General features: G+C 40.3%; 1 long non-coding RNA gene across 2 annotated transcripts; it reads right to left on the bottom strand.

Moving 5' to 3' along the window:
• Positions 1-3,032: 3,032 nt before the first annotated feature.
• On the bottom strand, positions 3,033-19,626 carry LOC311297309. Of its 2 annotated transcripts, XR_014628797.1 has the most exons (4): positions 19,612-19,626; positions 15,013-15,186; positions 14,337-14,431; positions 3,033-3,223 (listed from the first exon to the last, which is right to left on the bottom strand). It is a non-coding gene; the product is annotated as an uncharacterized lncRNA (long non-coding RNA). The 2 variants fall into 2 exon arrangements; XR_014628798.1 differs by lacking the exon at positions 19,612-19,626 and having other exon boundaries at positions 15,013-15,276.
• Positions 19,627-19,776: the final 150 nt, after the last annotated feature.

Raw genomic sequence — 19,776 nt, 5'->3', positions numbered from 1 at the left:
GATTCCTTCAAAGTTCACGTTGTCTTCCTCAACTCGCTGTTGTATTTCACGCAGACGAATGAGATTATTTTGAATGACCATATTGACAATAATGTTCTCCTGCTGTTGTGAGAACATACCTCTCCTTCCACCGGCATGTGGCAGTCTTTCAATTCTAGCAAATAAAACTTGTACAATACATAAAATACTATTATTTTTACAGTTTTTCTCGATTGCTTAAACACATTTCTTGAAACTATGCCTCATATTCTCAAAACAGTAAACACAAATCCATAACGTCTCACCCAATTCCCCAAACATCCTATTTTCAGGTCAAAATGAAGCTCTACACTCAAAACCATTCACTCTTGCTGAAAAACCAAACTTTGCCCTCACACTGGACACACAAGCCCTCAAAATCACACACACTACAACATAGTCTAACACACTGGTGCAATAAATTCAAAACAACATTTCCAAAACTGGTTATGTAAAGTTATGTTACTTGTGTTCCCCCCCTCACAAACCTTTTCACATGATGAACACAAAAGACACAACCAATGGATACACTGGCACATTTTTATTTATTAATGTACTACACAGTACAACACACACACACACACACACACAAAAAAAATTATATATTTTTTTTTACTCTCTCCTCTAATTTTTTTTTACAGTATTTACTTACTTAAAGTAAGATGTGTGTGACCATCATATGACAGTAAAAGAGCACACACAAAACCTTATTATAATATGGAATAGTATTGGAATGGTAAAGAGTGTTAGTAGGTGACAGGAGGGCCTCGATCCACTCAAGGAGACAATATGATGAACACGTCTAAGAATGTTCCACGTATGGTTGAAATACCATCATTTGCCTAGACAGATAACATTCTGGGAGTCAAGACTATAAAGGATGAAGGATGGCCAACCTTCACTGTCACACTCTGTGTCACTCTGTGTGACTGTACGACTGCTGGCCTTTTCTTGCAAGAAAATAAACCTCATCAAAGACTATTGGAAATGTTTGTCTTTTATTCAGTGATAGAATTTTGTTTGCCACCACACCTCCCTGAAGGTTCTCGAGGCGACGGTAAAGCGACTCAAATTTGGCCTTACTCGTAGCCCAGCCTCCCTCATAGTCATACCATTGACAAAGACATGGGCAACTAGAGTGGCTTGAATTTCGTCTGAGACTGCTTGTCTTCTTGCCCTTCGTCCTCCTCTGTCTCCTACTCTGTCTCTTCCTCCTCTGTCTCTTCCTCCTCCTCTGTCTCTTCCTCCTCCTCCTCCTCCTCCTCATCTGTCTCTTCCTCCTCCTCCTCTGTCTCCTCCTCATCTGTCTCTTCCTCCTCCTCCTCCTGTTTCCTCCTCCTCCTCCTCATCTGTCTCTTCCTCCTCCTCCTCTGTCTCTTCCTCCTCATCTGTCTCTTCCTCCTCCTCCTGTCTCCTCCTCCTGTCTCTTCCTCCTCATCTGTCTCTTCCTCCTCCTCCTCTGTCTCCTCCTCATCTGTCTCTTCCTCCTCCTCCTCCTCTGTCTCCTCCTCCTCCTCTGTCTCTTCTTCCGTTCGTAACCTTGCACGTAGAAACCCAGCTGGCACCGGACGTCAGTTCAACATCATTTTGACGTTGGACTCCAACGTTGGACAGACGTTTGATTTTAGTTGGATATGAAAATCGGGTTGACGTCAAAACCCAACGTCAGTCTAAAGTCAATATCCAACATCTGTCCAACGTTGGAAGTTGATTCTGACGTTTGGTTATGACGTATTGGTTATGACGTCAACCCGATTTTCATATCCAACTAAAATGCAACGTCTTTCCTACGTTGGATATTGACGTCATTCTGACGTTTGGTTATGACGTCAACCCGATTTTCATATCCAACTAAAATGCAACGTCTTTCCTACGTTGGATATTGACGTCATTCTGACGTTTGGTTATGACGTCAACCCGATTTTCATATCCAACTAAAATGCAACGTCTTTCCTACGTTGGATATTGACGTCATTCTGACGTTTGGTTATGACGTCAACCCGATTTTCATATCCAACTAAAATGCAACGTCTTTCCTACGTTGGATATTGACGTCATTCTGACGTTTGGTTATGACGTCAACCCGATTTTCATATCCAACTAAAATGCAACGTCTATCCTATGTTGGATATTGACGTCATTCTGACGTTTGGTTATGACGTCAACCCGATTTTCATATCCAACTAAAATGCAACGTCTTTCCTACGTTGGATATTGACGTCATTCTGACTTTTGGTTATGACGTCAACCCAATTTTCATATCCAACTAAAATGCAACGTCTTTCCTACGTTGGATATTGACGTCATTCTGACTTTTGGTTATGACGTCAACCCGATTTTCATTTTCAACCAAAATGCAACGTCTGTCCAACGTTTGATTTAGACGTCAATCTAACGTTGGGTTATGATGTCAAGCCGATTATCATTTTCAACCAAAATGCAACGTCTATCCAACGTTTGATGTAGACGTCAATCTAACGTTGGGTTATGATGTCAAGCCGATTATCATTTTCAACCAAAATGCAATGTCTGTCCAACATTGAAAGTAAACGTCAGTCTGACGTTGGATTATAACGTCAACTCAATGTTGGGTAAACCTCCCATGTTGGATGTTGCATTTTGGTTGAAAATGGAAATCAGTTTGACGTCAGAACCCAATGTTAAGCTAGACATCCAAACTCACATGTTGGGCCAGATATCATTCAAAACACAACATCAGCTGTCAAATTCCAACTTAAAGAAATATATGGTTATTTTGTTGGCATGACATCGAACTTTTAGCAAAGCCAGGTTTTCGTTGTAAAATAAAAATCAACATACAAAGAAACTTCGATGTAACAACAAGATCGAACAGAGGTCAAGATTTTTAAGGTCAAGACAACCCAAAAGTATTTATCTTAAGACAAGAGCAAACAGAAAAGTAACTTAAAAATCGTAGTGAAACTGGAATCCACAAATGTTGTTTATTAGATAAATGACAAAGAAATTAAATGGATTATAAAATAACCTTTTATTTTATTTTATTTACATTATTTTAACAGGATTTCAACAATAACCATTTATATTTAACATTATCCTTATTCTAAAATCGTACAATTATTTTTCCTGCCTCCTCCGCCCACCCTGTCTGGGGCATATTTTAAACATAAGGCGACAACCGCTCCAATGTTTGCCTCCATCTCCTTTGAAGTCCTCTGGACACTCTCTGTAAGAAATATTAGAAAAATAAAATGTATGGGGAATATAGGATATGATGCACTACAGTAAGCATTAAAACAATAAATATTGCAAACAGTCTTAAAGCTAGGGTGGGAAATTTCACAGAGGCTAGCAATAGCAAGCTAGCTTTGAAAGCATACGATCCCACCCTCCCTTCAGAGTGTCTCCAAAGCCATGCCTCCTCTGCAAAGAGCCAGGAGGAGAGACAGAGTTGGTGGAGGAATAAACGCTTTTAGATTACCTCATGTCTTATTCACTGGTGAGACATAACAATAATAATGAATGTGAATAATGAAAATGAATTTGGCATCTATTCTCACTTTCTCTGCACAATGAACACGCTGATGACATGTTTGTTTTTGCAAACAAGTTGCGTAGAGGTATGCAAATGTATATATTGACAAACGGTAGGACATCCTATATATATATATATATATATATATATATATATATATATATCTACCAAGATAGGAACACACTTTCAACCAGTTTCTGGAAAAAAATTCTACCCTAGCTTTAAGGGCCATACACATGTAACATTCTTGCATTCATGCTGTAACTCATCAAAAGAGAGAAATTTTAACTTTTGATGCTGTTCACAGAAAGATGTGAATGCACAGGTGCAAAGCCTAAGTGTTTTTGCAGAGTGTCTTAAGCTGAATGAACATCAGAAGGAAAGTAAAAACAGCAGTTAGAGTAGGGGTGGGGGATCTTACAAAAATTTCATATCACGATCTTATAAGAAACAATCACGATCCATGATCATAATAATCATAATCAATGATCATAATTCTTGATTCTGTAATTATAGGCTATTACCGAATTTTTCACATATAAAAGAAATTGCTTTTAAAAAATGTGAATAAAGAGTGTAATTAAAGGACAAGTTCTGTTTTCAGATCGTTTCTGATGAAATAGAACGACTAAGATTGAAATTTGGACACATGCTGCTGGCCCAAGAATTTTCGGTTTCTGTGGTTTATTTGTTTATTTAAAAGGATCCCCATTAGCTGACGCCGAGACGACAGCTAGTCTTCCTGGGGTCCAAGTATTAGACAAAACTGTTAAACAGAGACCATAAACTAATGAAGACGAAGAATAGGAGCGCTGTGTGCTCAGGGTTGCCCGTAAAAATAAATGTCAGCTTCACTGGGGACACATTATCGTCAAAATAAAAGTCCTGCTGTTATGAGGACAAGTTTGCGATCTCTAAGACTCGCTTGAAAAGTAGAACGTGGACGACTTCAAGATCGATCACGATAATGTAGCGTTTATACGCCCACGTATAAATATTATTAATTATTATTCATAACGGAATATGACCAATAATTAATATTTTAATTAATTTTAATTATTTTCAGAATTTACTGTAGCAGAATCAATAGCATGATCATTTTATCAGTTCATCCAATGAACAGAAAGCATAAACAAGTATTAACTCTAGGAAATATAATATCTTCCTGGTCAAGAAAGACTCAATTCCCAGCTAACAATAAATTACGAAGTAAATTAAGGGTAACAGCATAGGTAACTTAAATCGAAGTTCAAGACAATAAATCTGATAAGCACATACACAAGTAATCTCTTTTCAAATACAAACAATACTTTATTGATTATATATAACACATAAGCTAATATCTAACACAAACACACACACACACATTCATACGCGTTGCAGAAAGGGATAGAGTGAGGAAAGAGTGGGTTTAAGAGTGAAAGGATGAAATCTCACGATTCCATATGCACTAGACATGACCTGAACGAACCATCAATCATTAATTTAACCCTTCTATCGTTTTAGGCAGGTTATTAAAGTTATATAAATACACCAGTTAAGATTTTAAAAGTCTGGAGGTAGTCTACTTGCATATTTGCTTTTGGGGATTCCCTTTTGGAATTCCCTTTGTAGCGTAAGAAGGGGGTTTCCCTTGGTTCGTCCGTCGGCTGGCCTCCTCGTGCTTGGATAAATGTCTGTGGCGCGTTCCAGTCACGTGGTGTGCTGGAGCTGCTGAATGAAAAGTCTTTGAAGTTGAAAGTGTTCGTTGCAGCCGTAAATCGTTGACCGAAGCTTTGCCGCAAAACTTAACTTACAACCGAGACTTTCAATCGGAAAGGGAAAATAACACAAAGAAAGAAATGAAATGAGATATGGAGAGTAGTTAGATGACTGGAAATGAATCTAACCCATCTGATCTTAATTTGGGTTGGTCTGCTCTTCAGTTACATGGTTACAAGTCTTGCTTTAGATCTTCATCTTTTTCTGCATTTGTTGAGAGTTCTTCTTCAGAGAGAGAACCGAGAGAGAGCTTCGAGAGCAGCGAGAGAGAGAGCGAGAGAGAGCAGCGAGAGAGAGAGCAGCGAGAGAGAGAGCATTGTTTTTGGGTCTAAGGTTTTAAACTAAAATTTTGTCCAACCTTCAGGATGAGTTCTGGCCAATTAGACACTGGCTGAATTTAGGAGGTGACGTTCTTTTCAGTTCTGATCGTAAATCATGCTTATCTGTGCTCTCCTTACTAACAGAGAGAACAGGGGCCACAGTTTAGACATGATTTCTAATTAAAAGAAGATCAAAACATATTACACCGATATCATTCAAGCCATCTTGCTAGTTGTGTTCGTAAGATAGCATTGATATGAAACAGTACACACTTTCATTCATTCACTCCTTCTAATAGTTAATATAATAACTATTACCTGAATTAAATGGGATCAAAACATATTATCTTATTAAAATATACATATAAGTGGTGGAAACAACCCAGGATTAGGTAGTTGCATGATTGTTTGATCATGAGTCCATTGAAAATTGTTCTTGAATGATTTTATGTATAGTTATTGATAAGAATCAGTTCTCTGGTGAAGAGACAGAACTCTGTTTGTTCAGAGGTCTTAAGGAGGAGGTGTTCAGGAATGTAGTCGGGGGTTTCAGTAACATCTGCTGGTGTCGATTCTTCTTCTAAAGGGTCTTTTGCAGACTCTCTGGCACCGGGATGGGTGACTTATGGCTCTGGTCTTGGTGATTTGACTCTGGAATGTGCGGACACTGTCTTTATCTTAACCAGTCCGTATTAGGCCACAAAGCTAGCCATTGACCAGTTATGTGTTAGTGCCGGGGGCTCCTTCAATTAGTCAGACCGGTGATGATCATGAGACGTTCTGAACAAATCTTCCCCCCTCAGTCATCGAGAAGTAGAGAATTTGAATTAATATTCAAAAAGAAGATTAGTTGGTGGTTGCTTTCTACCCATTGTCGCTACATATCCCCCCTCCGTTCGACGATGTGTTGAGTAGAAGACATCGGTGAACGCTGGAGAAATGGGTAGAGGAAGCAAACACACACAGCAAACAACAAGACAACACCTCCATGACTGGTCACTTTACTGGTGCAGGACATTAGATTACCTAGGCATAAACAGGTTCACTCTCTCAATGTAGTTAATCACGTTGAATAAAGTTTAGTTCAATCTTAGGACCGTTATCCTAGTTCGTTTTGGGACGGTGATTAATCAATTTTGTGATTAAATTTGATTTGTTTGTTTTATTCTCTTCTAAATTGTTCTAGGTTTGGACCAATTTACCTTTCAATTTGTGATACGAATGATGCAGGGAGTTCTCTGGCTCACATTCGTTTTAAGGTGACTTACAAATATTAGGCGTGGTGTGTCAATCCTATTATTGCGACCTTGACCCTTATAGGGTGGACAGGCATTTTACCTAATAAAGGAAGAAGGAAAGGAAGGAAGAGGTAAAACAAAACAAAGCAGTTGAGTGTTCCTGGTATGACTTATAACTACTGTTGCGCAGCTAAGGTGTCAGGTATCACGATGTAATGAGAGGTGTTCTCAGGTGTACTTGTTGGATGGGTAGTTACCATGTTTCCTATGGTAAGTGTAGCTACGTTGTTAAGCTAGTTTCTGAAGTTAGTTTTTACCTGTGGGAGAAAACATGTTTGTTGCGTGTTTTGCACGGTAGAGGTGGTTAACTTCTATATGTTAGTGAGTATGTTAGGGGTGTTGTGTAGTGTATGCATGTATGCATGCATGTATGTATGTATGTATGTATGGTCAGATCTGTTTCAGTCTGTTTTGCTCCCCCCTTTGCTTGATGGCTTAGCTTTGATGAGCTTGTTGCCTATTTGCCTTGGAGAAAGGATCTTCTGTGATCTGCTGGGGGTCAAACCAGTAAGGCAGGAAGTTCTCTGGCAGACATGGGAAGGTAGTTTGGCATGGATGCGTGAAGCTGTAGTGCGAAACTTGGTCTCCGTTGTTGCATTCCTCCGATGATGCCTTCTGGTTGTGACAGCCTTTCTGATCTTCTGTGCTTACTGTTGTTGCTGTAGCACACACATGGTTCTTGAGTTGGAGCTCGTTTGGTGGTTTCTTTATGAGTGATGGGTAACCAGGATGGTGTTTTCTGGTACCTCTGGGTGTTTGTCAGTGGTTGACTGTGAGAGACCACTTTGTTCTGTGTTGTTGTAGAACAAGTGGTTGTCATCTTCATTATGAAGGTGTATCAGATGAGTCGTGGGTCTTCCGTTCCATCGCTAGTCATAGCAAATTTGACTCATCTTGTTGGTCATCCGTGTTCAGCCTGCTTTCTAGGAACACTTCCCGTTGCCTCATTAGTGGTTCCATGTCTTTTCCATGCGGTTGGTGTGGTAGCTGTCATCGGCATGGGAGTCACGTTCTCTGTGCTTCTTACGAAGAACTGTGGTGTTGTCATGCCACTGGTTGTCTTCCAGTGCAAGGCTTGTGTCTTGGCTGAAGGAGTTTGAAATTGTGGATGTTTTCAAACCTTTCTTTGAGGACATCTTCTGTTTGATGTGGGCCTTGTGTGTCAGGTCACGCAGCTGTTGAATTGTCATTGTGTCTGCGCAGGCCTCGAGACCAAGATAATAACTCAATCCGGGGTGCAGATTTCTCAGGAAGAGGTTTTTGAAATTCACATCCTCTTCATGTTCAGGTGAGTTATGTGCACCAAAGAAGGCTTGTCGAAAACGGTGGTAGTAGGCTTGAGGAGTCTCTTGCCGACCTTGTTTGGTTTCCAAGGCGATTAACACACCATGTTCCGACTCTGGGCCTGTGAATTCTTTAATCAGTGTCTCACATAGCAGCTGGTAGTTTGACTTGACATGAGCAGGTTGTCGGTCTAGGAAGCTTCGTACCTTGGGAGTGGATGTCGATCTGAGGATGTAAAACCTGTCTCTGTCAGTCACATGTGGTCTCACCTCTAGGTGGAAGTTGATATCTCGGATGTGGGCCTGGATGTCTGGGCCCTCCGTGGAGTTCAGGTTGAACTGAGTGATACTCTTAACCAGCTGGTTGAGATCTTTACAGGTCATCCCCTGTGCAGCTTTGGAGTCTGCCTGAATGAGCTCTCTTTGTTTGTTGGCAGTGAACAGTTCTGTGGTGAAGGCTGGTGACCTTTCGGGTTGTGGCCATTCACTTCTTTCACTGTATGCCAGTTCTTGGATGGAGGACTCTGTTCTGCTCAGCAGTGGTGATGCTGAGGGAGGTCTCTCCCTTCTTGGCTCTGGTTTCTGTTTGAAAATGTGCTGGAGTTCATCTCTGACCGTGTAGAGCTCGTCGTTGACGTCATCTCGCTGTTGGGTCAGATGGTCGATTTCAGCACTGCACCTTTCCAGGTGGTCTTTCAGAGCAATGATCTTAGAGTTCTTGACTTTAATGTCAGCTTTAGCTTTCTCTAGCTGGTGTTCAGCAGACTGGAGTTGGTTTACCAGGTGCTTCTGGACAGTCTTTAATTCTTGTTTGTCACGTTCAGTGACTGCAAGGGCTTCTTGGAGCTTGTAAACTTGCTTCTTTGTTTCTTGCTTCACTTTGTCGGGCACTTCGAGTTCGACTTGAGCTTTCACTTTGAGCTGGTCAGTGCAGAGTTGAGTGTGCATCAGCTCTCTCAGGAACTCAGTGGTCTGAAGCTTGAAGTCGTCCTGGACTTTCACTTCCAGCTTGTCTATGCGGCTCTGGGCACGTGTCAGCTCCTCCTGAAGGTGGGTGATGTGCTTGTCGCTTAGTGTCAGCTGGGCTGTGAAGGCATTGCTTAGGGAACAGATAATCTTGGTTAGTTCCGCGTGGTTGTGGTTCTGATTCTGGCTTGAATCATGTGTCAGGAATCTTCTCAGCGTTATGATTATTATTAAAAATAATAACAGTTCAAATGTCTTTGGTGTGAGGCAGTCTGCAATGCCTCCGAGCCAGGCGTCCACGTCAGTGGGGTTTGTTGTCCACGACATGTTGGCACGCTGGGGTGAAGAGACTGACACAGATCTGTGTGGGGTGTAAGCCTATATGTGGTTGAACAGCTAAGTGTCGTTTCAGTGACTGTACAACAATAGTGAAGTGTTGTAATGTCTAAGTGTTGGTCTCAGTGTAGACAGGTAGGTTAGTGATGTGGAAACTTTGTCACTCAACTAAGTGAGGGAAAGAGAGAAAAAGGTTAAAACAAATCTCAATTGAAAGGATTTTTTTTTTTTTTTGAAAAGCTGGTTTAAACTCGTGATGTGTCACTCAACTGAGTAAGGGGAAAAAAGAGAGAGAGGTTAAAACCAATTTCAATAAAACAAGAAAGAAAATTCTTAAGTAGGAGAAATATTATTTTTCTCGTAAATGCTTCCTATCGGTGAGAATCTGTTTCCAGAAAGGTAAACAATATTATTGCTTATGTTTACAAGGAAAAATAATACAATAATAATGCTGATACCTTTTTCCGAGTTTTACAGGATTGACACCACACACCGTCAGTTGGACCGCTTACAGCTGGGATGCTATGAAGGCGACGGTTGCTCAACACTGGTCTCTGTTAATTGATCTTGGATAAGATGTTAAATTGTAAATTGCGTTTACAAAGACAGAGAGAGTATGGAGAACAAGAGAGGGTTTGATTACAAATCAAATACCTAATAATTGTTTTCTTTGGAAAAATTATCTTTCTCTTTCTTTAGACTCGATTGATGGTTCTTCCAGGTTTGTTTCCTACAAATGTGAAGGATGGGAAATCAGGACAGAACAGGAAGGATGTAAGAAGGAAAGGAGGGAAGGAGATTGGATCCACAAATGGCTCTGGAGCCTTTGTCGAACTACAAGTATAGAATTGATAGTTGCCAACCAACTAAACATTCAAAAATAAAGCTTTGTAAAGAGAGGGTTATCTCTGATTTATTTGAAACTTGTAGTGAGATACCAATGTCTCCTATTGAGGCCCAGGTGTGTCGCTCCACAGCGACAAAAAGAGGTAAATGGGTAAAATAGAATGGTTAAGTTTATAACCACAACTTGAGAAGGAGGTTACAACGCAATAACAATAAATGAGCAAGTAGGAGTCTTACAATATTTGAAATAGGGAAATGTGGGTTGAATAAGTTTACTTAACTTTCAAAGTTCAAAACGTATTCACCTTAAGTGATTAAATCTAAAAGAGTAATTTAGAAATTATGAAAATTATGAAATTAGATTTATTAAAAATAAATCTAGAAATCATTAGAAATTACCTGTTTAGAAAAATAGATTTTCAATTTTAATTTCCTTTTTTAAATCAAATTAGAATTTGACAATTAATAATCATAAACCAGTATTTTCTTTTTCAAGTAAAATGCAGGTAAACGAAATTAATAATTGCAAACGAAATTTCCTTTTCACTGAAAATATGGGTAATTAAAATATTAGACAGGTAAAATAAGAAAGAAGAAAAGACCAACAGGTGTAAAAATCAAGGTGTTTAAATGGTTAAATCACTTTAACGTTGTTCAAACAGACACTGTATTTAACCACTGATGTTAATACAAATGACAAACGTAAATAATGCTTAAGGCTTTAGCATATAGGCCTCACTGTAAACAACTGCCTAGGTTAGGTTAGCTTAGCCAAGGGTTAGCAGCTAGCTTAGCCACCAAAGGGTTTGTTTACACTGTGGTCAGGGCTTTGCTGTGGCTCTGATCATGCGAGGGTCAGAGTTCCCCCGGAAGCGTTGGTTAAGACTTCCGTGTCACGATTGTAACTATGGCGACAAAACAACGCTAGTGGGCAAACATGTGAATTGCAGTTTGTAAACAGTAATGCATGTTACATGAAATGTCGGCACATTTCAACAATGTTCAAAGAATATGCACGTCGATCATATTACGTGAAATGTCGGCGCATTTCAAAAATACAAATAAAGGACACCACTCGTAGTTTTTACGACGTGGGGCTTCACTCAGTTGTTTAAGAGTGAGATTAACTTTAAAGGGCAGCTTTGCGCTGTAATAGATGGAACAATAGCGATCTCGGCGGATCGTCTCTGTGCAATGTTATCTGAGCACACAAAAACAACAGGGTTCCTAACTGTTGGTTAAGTTTCAACGTCAAGCTTTACTTGAACACAACTTTAAATAATTCCTATTCAACTACACTCGGACATACGCAGTGTTTACGCGAGAATTAATTGAACTGACACAGATAAGCTTATAGTTTATCACGGGGATTGCCGTGGGACACGCACGGACAACCTGAGAAATAAAGACTAATCTGTGAGGAGAATATTCGTCCTTGCAGTGGAACACGCACTGAGTGACAATCAGATAAATAAGGAACGTTAGACGAGGAACACGCTCATCCGTCCTTTACATGGTTATTTTAATTACTGCAGTTTTAATTTCATTCAGCTCTCTGACTGATACAAACACACATAACGTTATAGCTATTTGAAAGACTCTGGAACACGCAGACGTCTTAAGCTATAAGTATTTCAGAAATTGAGGGACACGCTCAATCCTTACCTTATCATTGTGTGAGATCTTATATCTTGGGTTATTTTACTGCAGTTTAAAATAAAATAAAAATAGGCAGGCAGCCTAGACTAGAGTAACAGCTCTCTCTGTGTATTCACATTCATTCAAACAGGGCGCGCGGCGCTCGCTGCATACGTCATACACACAGACTCGGAGGTTCGGATCTCTCCCTTCGCATACTATGAAAATATAATTACTTCGTATATGCTTACAATTTAGGTTAAACTTCCCGCATTCTTCTCCACCATTTAATGTAGCGTTTATACGCCCACGTATAAATATTATTAATTATTATTCATAACGGAATATGATTTTCAGAATTTACTGTAGCAGAATCAATAGCATGATCATTTTATCAGTTCATCCAATGAACAGAAAGCATAAACAAGTATTAACTCTAGGAAATATAATATCTTCCTGGTCAAGAAAGACTCAATTCCCAGCTAACAATAAATTACGAAGTAAATTAAGGGTAACAGCATAGGTAACTTAAATCGAAGTTCAAGACAATAAATCTGATAAGCACATACACAAGTAATCTCTTTTCAAATACAAACAATACTTTATTGATTATATATAACACATAAGCTAATATCTAACACAAACACACACACACACATTCATACGCGTTGCAGAAAGGGATAGAGTGAGGAAAGAGTGGGTTTAAGAGTGAAAGGATGAAATCTCACGATTCCATATGCACTAGACATGACCTGAACGAACCATCAATCATTAATTTAACCCTTCTATCGTTTTAGGCAGGTTATTAAAGTTATATAAATACACCAGTTAAGATTTTAAAAGTCTGGAGGTAGTCTACTTGCGTATTTGCTTTTGGGGATTCCCTTTTGGAATTCCCTTTGTAGCGTAAGAAGGGGGTTTCCCTTGGTTCGTCCGTCGGCTGGCCTCCTCGTGCTTGGATAAATGTCTGTGGCGCGTTCCAGTCACGTGGTGTGCTGGAGCTGCTGAATGAAAAGTCTTTGAAGTTGAAAGTGTTCGTTGCAGCCGTAAATCGTTGACCGAAGCTTTGCCGCAAAACTTAACTTACAACCGAGACTTTCAATCGGAAAGGGAAAATAACACAAAGAAAGAAATGAAATGAGATATGGAGAGTAGTTAGATGACTGGAAATGAATCTAACCCATCTGATCTTAATTTGGGTTGGTCTGCTCTTCAGTTACATGGTTACAAGTCTTGCTTTAGATCTTCATCTTTTTCTGCATTTGTTGAGAGTTCTTCTTCAGAGAGAGAACCGAGAGAGAGCTTCGAGAGCAGCGAGAGAGAGAGCGAGAGAGAGCAGCGAGAGAGAGAGCAGCGAGAGAGAGAGCATTGTTTTTGGGTCTAAGGTTTTAAACTAAAATTTTGTCCAACCTCCAGGATGAGTTCTGGCCAATTAGACACTGGCTGAATTTAGGAGGTGACGTTCTTTTCAGTTCTGATCGTAAATCATGCTTATCTGTGCTCTCCTTACTAACAGAGAGAACAGGGGCCACAGTTTAGACATGATTTCTAATTAAAAGAAGATCAAAACATATTACACCGATATCATTCAAGCCATCTTGCTAGTTGTGTTCGTAAGATAGCATTGATATGAAACAGTACACACTTTCATTCATTCACTCCTTCTAATAGTTAATATAATAACTATTACCTGAATTAAATGGGATCAAAACATATTATCTTATTAAAATATACATATAAGTGGTGGAAACAACCCAGGATTAGGTAGTTGCATGATTGTTTGATCATGAGTCCATTGAAAATTGTTCTTGAATGATTTTATGTATAGTTATTGATAAGAATCAGTTCTCTGGTGAAGAGACAGAACTCTGTTTGTTCAGAGGTCTTAAGGAGGAGGTGTTCAGGAATGTAGTCGGGGGTTTCAGTAACATCTGCTGGTGTCGATTCTTCTTCTAAAGGGTCTTTTGCAGACTCTCTGGCACCGGGATGGGTGACTTATGGCTCTGGTCTTGGTGATTTGACTCTGGAATGTGCGGACACTGTCTTTATCTTAACCAGTCCGTATTAGGCCACAAAGCTAGCCATTGACCAGTTATGTGTAAGTGCCGGGGGCTCCTTCAATTAGTCAGACCGGTGATGATCATGAGACGTTCTGAACAAATCTTCCCCCCTCAGTCATCGAGAAGTAGAGAATTTGAATTAATATTCAAAAAGAAGATTAGTTGGTGGTTGCTTTCTACCCATTGTCGCTACAATATAAAATTGTCAGATTGCCCACCCCTACATTAGAGTTCTGAAAAATTAAACATATCAAACGGAAAGGTACTATGAGGTTACTGTTTTTGTTTTTTTTTACCTGTGATAACATTGTAAAGATGGAGCTTGGTGAAGGCAAGCTTCCCCTTCCCACACTTCATATTGAAACTGGCCATTACCTCATTTGTCATCATCCTGTGGATACAAAAGAAAGAGGATTTAAATGTCCAAATAATTAATTATATACAACACATTATGAAGCGGTTGTTATAGTTTAGTAGGTTTGTCATATCTTGATGTCACACTGGTTTTATAACATGTTAAAATTGACACTTTCGGGGGTGAGCAAAAACACAACGTTTTAGAGTGGGTCCTAAAAGGTTGAAAAAGTTAGAGAACAGACGCTACACTTAAAACCTGAAATTGTCTGCTCAATGCAGCGTTAGTGAGGAGCTGACTGACGAGATGATGGCGGTAGATCTAGGTTTGAAAATGAAATGTAAAAGTGCCTATTTAAGCAAGTTTTTCATTGTACTGTATTGTTTTGTTTTACATTAAGATCAATAATGAACCCACCATTCAAGCAATTGCTGCCAATTTGAAAGCAAAAGTAAAATGCACAAATCATATTTTTCCCTTATTTTATAACTGAGGATGACATGGGCCCTTAAGTGGGTCTAAGTTTTTAACACTAACCCATTCAAATGATTTGACATTTCTACACACACACACACACACACACACACACACACACACAACTACTACTATATACTTACTTGCTTCTGGGATTGGGTACGGGGAATGTTTCCCATGTGTTGGTTGACTTTGCGTAGATTGCTGATCAACAGGTGAACCTGATCTTCGACTTTGTTTTGTTTGGAGAGATGGTCCTCCCTGAGAAGGTGGTCTGGTCTGCTTTTCTGAGATGAGCTCCTGAATTTGCCGGGGGGCTACAAGAATCAGAGAGTAAATTTACAGCTTAAGACAAATGATTAACTAATTGTAATATGTCATTTTGGTTTTGACATCCACACTATGGATTTTACTATGCCATATTACTTAAAGTCCCACTCTTTTTAAACATTCTCAGTGGTCTTTAAATGATGATTATGCCGTTTTTAGCCAAAATCACAAAACCTGTGCCGTTTTCTGGGACTTCGCTTCAGCAGAGCGGCAGTAGCTCATTAGCAATTCGCCTCTGCGTTGTGGGCGGAGCCGTTGGCACGGAGACGACCCTCCCCCTCCTCTCCTCTGTACGTTCACACCCATAGATATCATATGATATCTATGTTCACACCCGCCGGCGCCGACTTGAGCTTCCGAGAAAACGGAGGAGAAGCTGATCATTGCCGTTGCTGGGTTTCCTATCATTATCGGATTAATTGCAGTTTAACCATCACAGAGTGAAAGCTTATCATTATGTGTTTTTAAGTCCTGCCAGTTTAACAGGGCGCCCTTGACAGGGCATATAAGAACGAGGAGAGAGAGAGAGAGAGAGAGAGAGAGAGAGCCCCGGCCGCGCGCGCGCACTCACTAATAATAATAAATAATAATGTGACCAAAACGGTTATACAAATGCTGTCATTATAAAAGGTTTCTAGTGTCAATGTATTGCTTGTTTATTCTGTTTACTTTTCATGGTGTGGCACTTCTCTTCTCCCATGATCGAACATAGAATGCTGCTACTTCAGAGCGGCCAAAGCGTCAACAAGCTTCCTCGTACTTTTTGACAAGCGTCCTTGACAGGGCGGCCAGAGCTTCTTTGCCGCTCAAGTCGGCGGCGGTGTGAACGTACAGTTAGTATTGCAACCCGCTACCGCACATAGGTGTTGATCCGCCATCGTCTTCTCTACCCCTCCGAACCTGAGCGGGCGGGGGCGGAGGGGAGTATGAGCTTGTGGCCCCACCCAGTGGAGTTACTACGTCACAACTCCAGTCTATTTTAGCTGGCATTTTAGCGCCTGCTACTGATTCACAGCCATTTGAATGCAGAAATACTCAGAAATACAACTTTGAGCTTATTTTTCTCAATATATGTCCTCTAACATCAGAAAAATGCCACAAGAACATGTTAACACCTAGAAAAACATGATTTTCATCGGAGTGGGTCTTTAAAGTCCCACTCCGATCATATTTTGAGCTATTTTTAAACATTCTCAGTGGTCTTTAAATGATGATTATGCCGTTTTTAGCCAAAATCACAAAACCTGTGCCGTTTTCTGGGACTTCGCTTCAGCAGAGCGGCAGTAGCTCATTAGCAATTCGCCTCTGCGTTGTGGGCGGAGCCGTTGGCACGGAGACGACCCTCCCCCTCCTCTCCTCTGTACGTTCACACCAAGCGGCAACCTCCCCGTCTCTCCCTTGAAACCAACACGGAAGTGAGTTAAACTGTAATTCGTTGACTGGCCGCTTGAGGCTGTTGTCAGAAGTGAGTCAAATCTGTATCTCCCCCATGTTAAAATGACCAACTTTACAGCAGAAAAAAACGTGTTTAAAGCCTGGTGTCTGTATGTGGATTTGGTCTATACAGCTAATTTTGCCCTTCATAACAACTGTGAGGGGGGTGAATTATTTTATAACTCGTCCGTTTAGTTGATTAATATTTAAATTTAAGGGTGTGGCCACTTGAGTGACAGATGGATTGCCGCTGTCAGTGCTAGCCGTTTGTCTGCTGTTACTAGCCGTCACTTCACCTCAGCAATGTTAGCTGCTGAACTTGCCATCTCTGCAGTGTTTGTGCTTTTTTTCGGGATTATCATTTCATACAATTTTAATACTTGGGTAACGTTACAAAGCTCACGTCTTTGGATTCCGTCGTTATCGTTCGAGAGAACAACCAGCGCTGTATTTCAGTTGTTTTCCTCTGTGAACATGCACTAATGGATGTCTGACAATTTCGTTGCTTTTTGGGGTTTTCAAATTTAAAACGTCAATAAATGCTCGTTCGTTCTCCCATGGAACAGATGGATTTATAATATGCTTATGTTGGTTACCGTCAGATGAAATCATGCAGGCGTCGGCGCTTTCTCCGTCCGTGAATGAGCGCGGATTTTCTTGCACTTCAAATGCAATATATCTATGGTTTAACGGTTAAACCATAACCCATTTGAGAGACGGCCAACATCAGAATTTAAAATGGACTGAATAAGCTCTCTATGAACTTGAGCAATGCCGCGCTGACGGACCATGAAAGAGTGACGGACATGTATGCACATAAATCACTGTCACACACAAACACTCTCGAAGTAATACACAGTCTCACTTGTAGCCATGTCTTTTAACTATTATAATATTTCGAAGGGCAAAAATAGGAACGTTTAATTGGCTTTACATCATCAGCTAACTCGATCACGTCGAGCTAGGGGATTTCAGATAGCCAGGCCAGGCTCCTCAGCTCCACTCACGCCCCCCCGCCTGTTTGTCCATTTTCTGTTATCCGGGAGTGACGCAAGGCCAAGATGGCGACGGCCGGCTCCGCCCACTTTAGGCTTCAAAAATGCTCTTCAGAAACCTACGGGTGACGTCACGGACACTACGTCCATATTTTTTTACAGTCTATGGTTCACACCCATAGATATCATATGATATCTATGTTCACACCCGCCGGCGCCGACTTGAGCTTCCGAGAAAACGGAGGAGAAGCTGATCATTGCCGTTGCTGGGTTTCCTATCATTATCGGATTAATTGCAGTTTAACCATCACAGAGTGAAAGCTTATCATTATGTGTTTTTAAGTCCTGCCAGTTTAACAGGGCGCGCTTGACAGGGCATATAAGAACGAGGAGAGAGAGAGAGAGAGAGAGAGAGAGAGAGAGAGCCCCGGCCGCGCGCGCGCACTCACTAATAATAATAAATAATAATGTGACCAAAACGGTTATACAAATGCTGTCATTATAAAAGGTTTCTAGTGTCAATGTATTGCTTGTTTATTCTGTTTACTTTTCATGGTGTGGCACTTCTCTTCTCCCATGATCGAACATAGAATGCTGCTACTTCAGAGCGGCCAAAGCGTCAACAAGCTTCCTCGTACTTTTTGACAAGCGTCCTTGACAGGGCGGCCAGAGCTTCTTTGCCGCTCAAGTCGGCGGCGGTGTGAACGTACAGTTAGTATTGCAACCCGCTACCGCACATAGGTGTTGATCCGCCATCGTCTTCTCTACCCCTCCGAACCTGAGCGGGCGGGGGCGGAGGGGAGTATGAGCTTGTGGCCCCACCCAGTGGAGTTACTACGTCACAACTCCAGTCTATTTTAGCTGGCATTTTAGCGCCTGCAACTGATTCACAGCCATTTGAATGCAGAAATACTCAGAAATACAACTTTGAGCTTATTTTTCTCAATATATGTCCTCTAACATCAGAAAAATGCCACAAGAACATGTTAACACCTAGAAAAACATGATTTTCATCGGAGTGGGTCTTTAACAATTAGTTAATGGACACATAATGATATCTTTGCAAATCATTAGCTTTGACCTGTGGTAATGAACACATTAATTGACACTATTAGTTAATCAAATATATTATTATGGAATGAATACATTATGCCAGTTTTAATTAATTACTATTATATTAATTCATCTATTAATCATTTAGACTATTAGTTGCTGATGCACTAATAATTGTGTCATACATTAACTCATGATTATCTGTGCATTAGTTAAGAATGAATTAATGCCTCTTAGTGCACCCGTATTGTAAAGTGTTACCAGAACTTGTAAAAAAATAAATTATTAAACATGTTAAGGAAATAAAATAAGATTATCACGTTCGCACCACATGACATTTTTAAGGACCAATTCATCTATATGAATAAACACTCAGTATTTATATGTACACAACAGTCTTAATGTTAGAACAATTGTAATAGATATTATTTTTTGTATTTTAAAATTGGCATGTCGAAAATCTTTTGACCCTTTAAATTGACCCACTACATTTTACACAATAAAGTGATCTAGAATCCACGGCAAAGGACACGTATGGCCACTATTATGCGTGTCATGTGGAGGGCTCCGTAAAATTGATATAAATGAATGCATTTATTTCACGTGCTAGTCACGTTTCCCCGACTCCCCCAACAACAGCGGCCTAACCGGACAGCCGGCGCACGTGCAGTTCAGTCAGAAAAAATGTGCGCTGAGGCGACATTCCTCACTACTTGTACTACAAGTAGTGAGGATTGTACTATATAGTTATTATATTTAAGTCACTTTTAACTACATTATTAAAGGTACTCTGGTAGTTAAATAGTAGGCTAGGTGGAAAATCGTGCCAGTTCACAAAAATCCATTGCTGCCCAACAGAAAGAAAAAAAAAACGAGAAAAAAATCAACAAAAAACTAATAAACACCAATATCTATTTATATTTTCCTTACCTGTGTTCACTCATCATCCACAGAAGGTGTGTCAGGATGTTGAAATGTGTGCACTATGCAGTGCCCACTGCCCAGCCCGCGCAGTACAACAGCTGGAGAGGAAACGTGAGGTTTGATGCCTAACTGTGATTGGTTAGGAATTAATTTCAAATTGATGCCTATAAC

Source organism: Rutilus rutilus (genome assembly GCF_951802725.1).
Source record: "Rutilus rutilus genome assembly, chromosome: 9".
Taxonomy (NCBI): domain Eukaryota; kingdom Metazoa; phylum Chordata; class Actinopteri; order Cypriniformes; family Leuciscidae; genus Rutilus; species Rutilus rutilus.
This window is presented reverse-complemented; position numbering and strand designations above follow the sequence as displayed.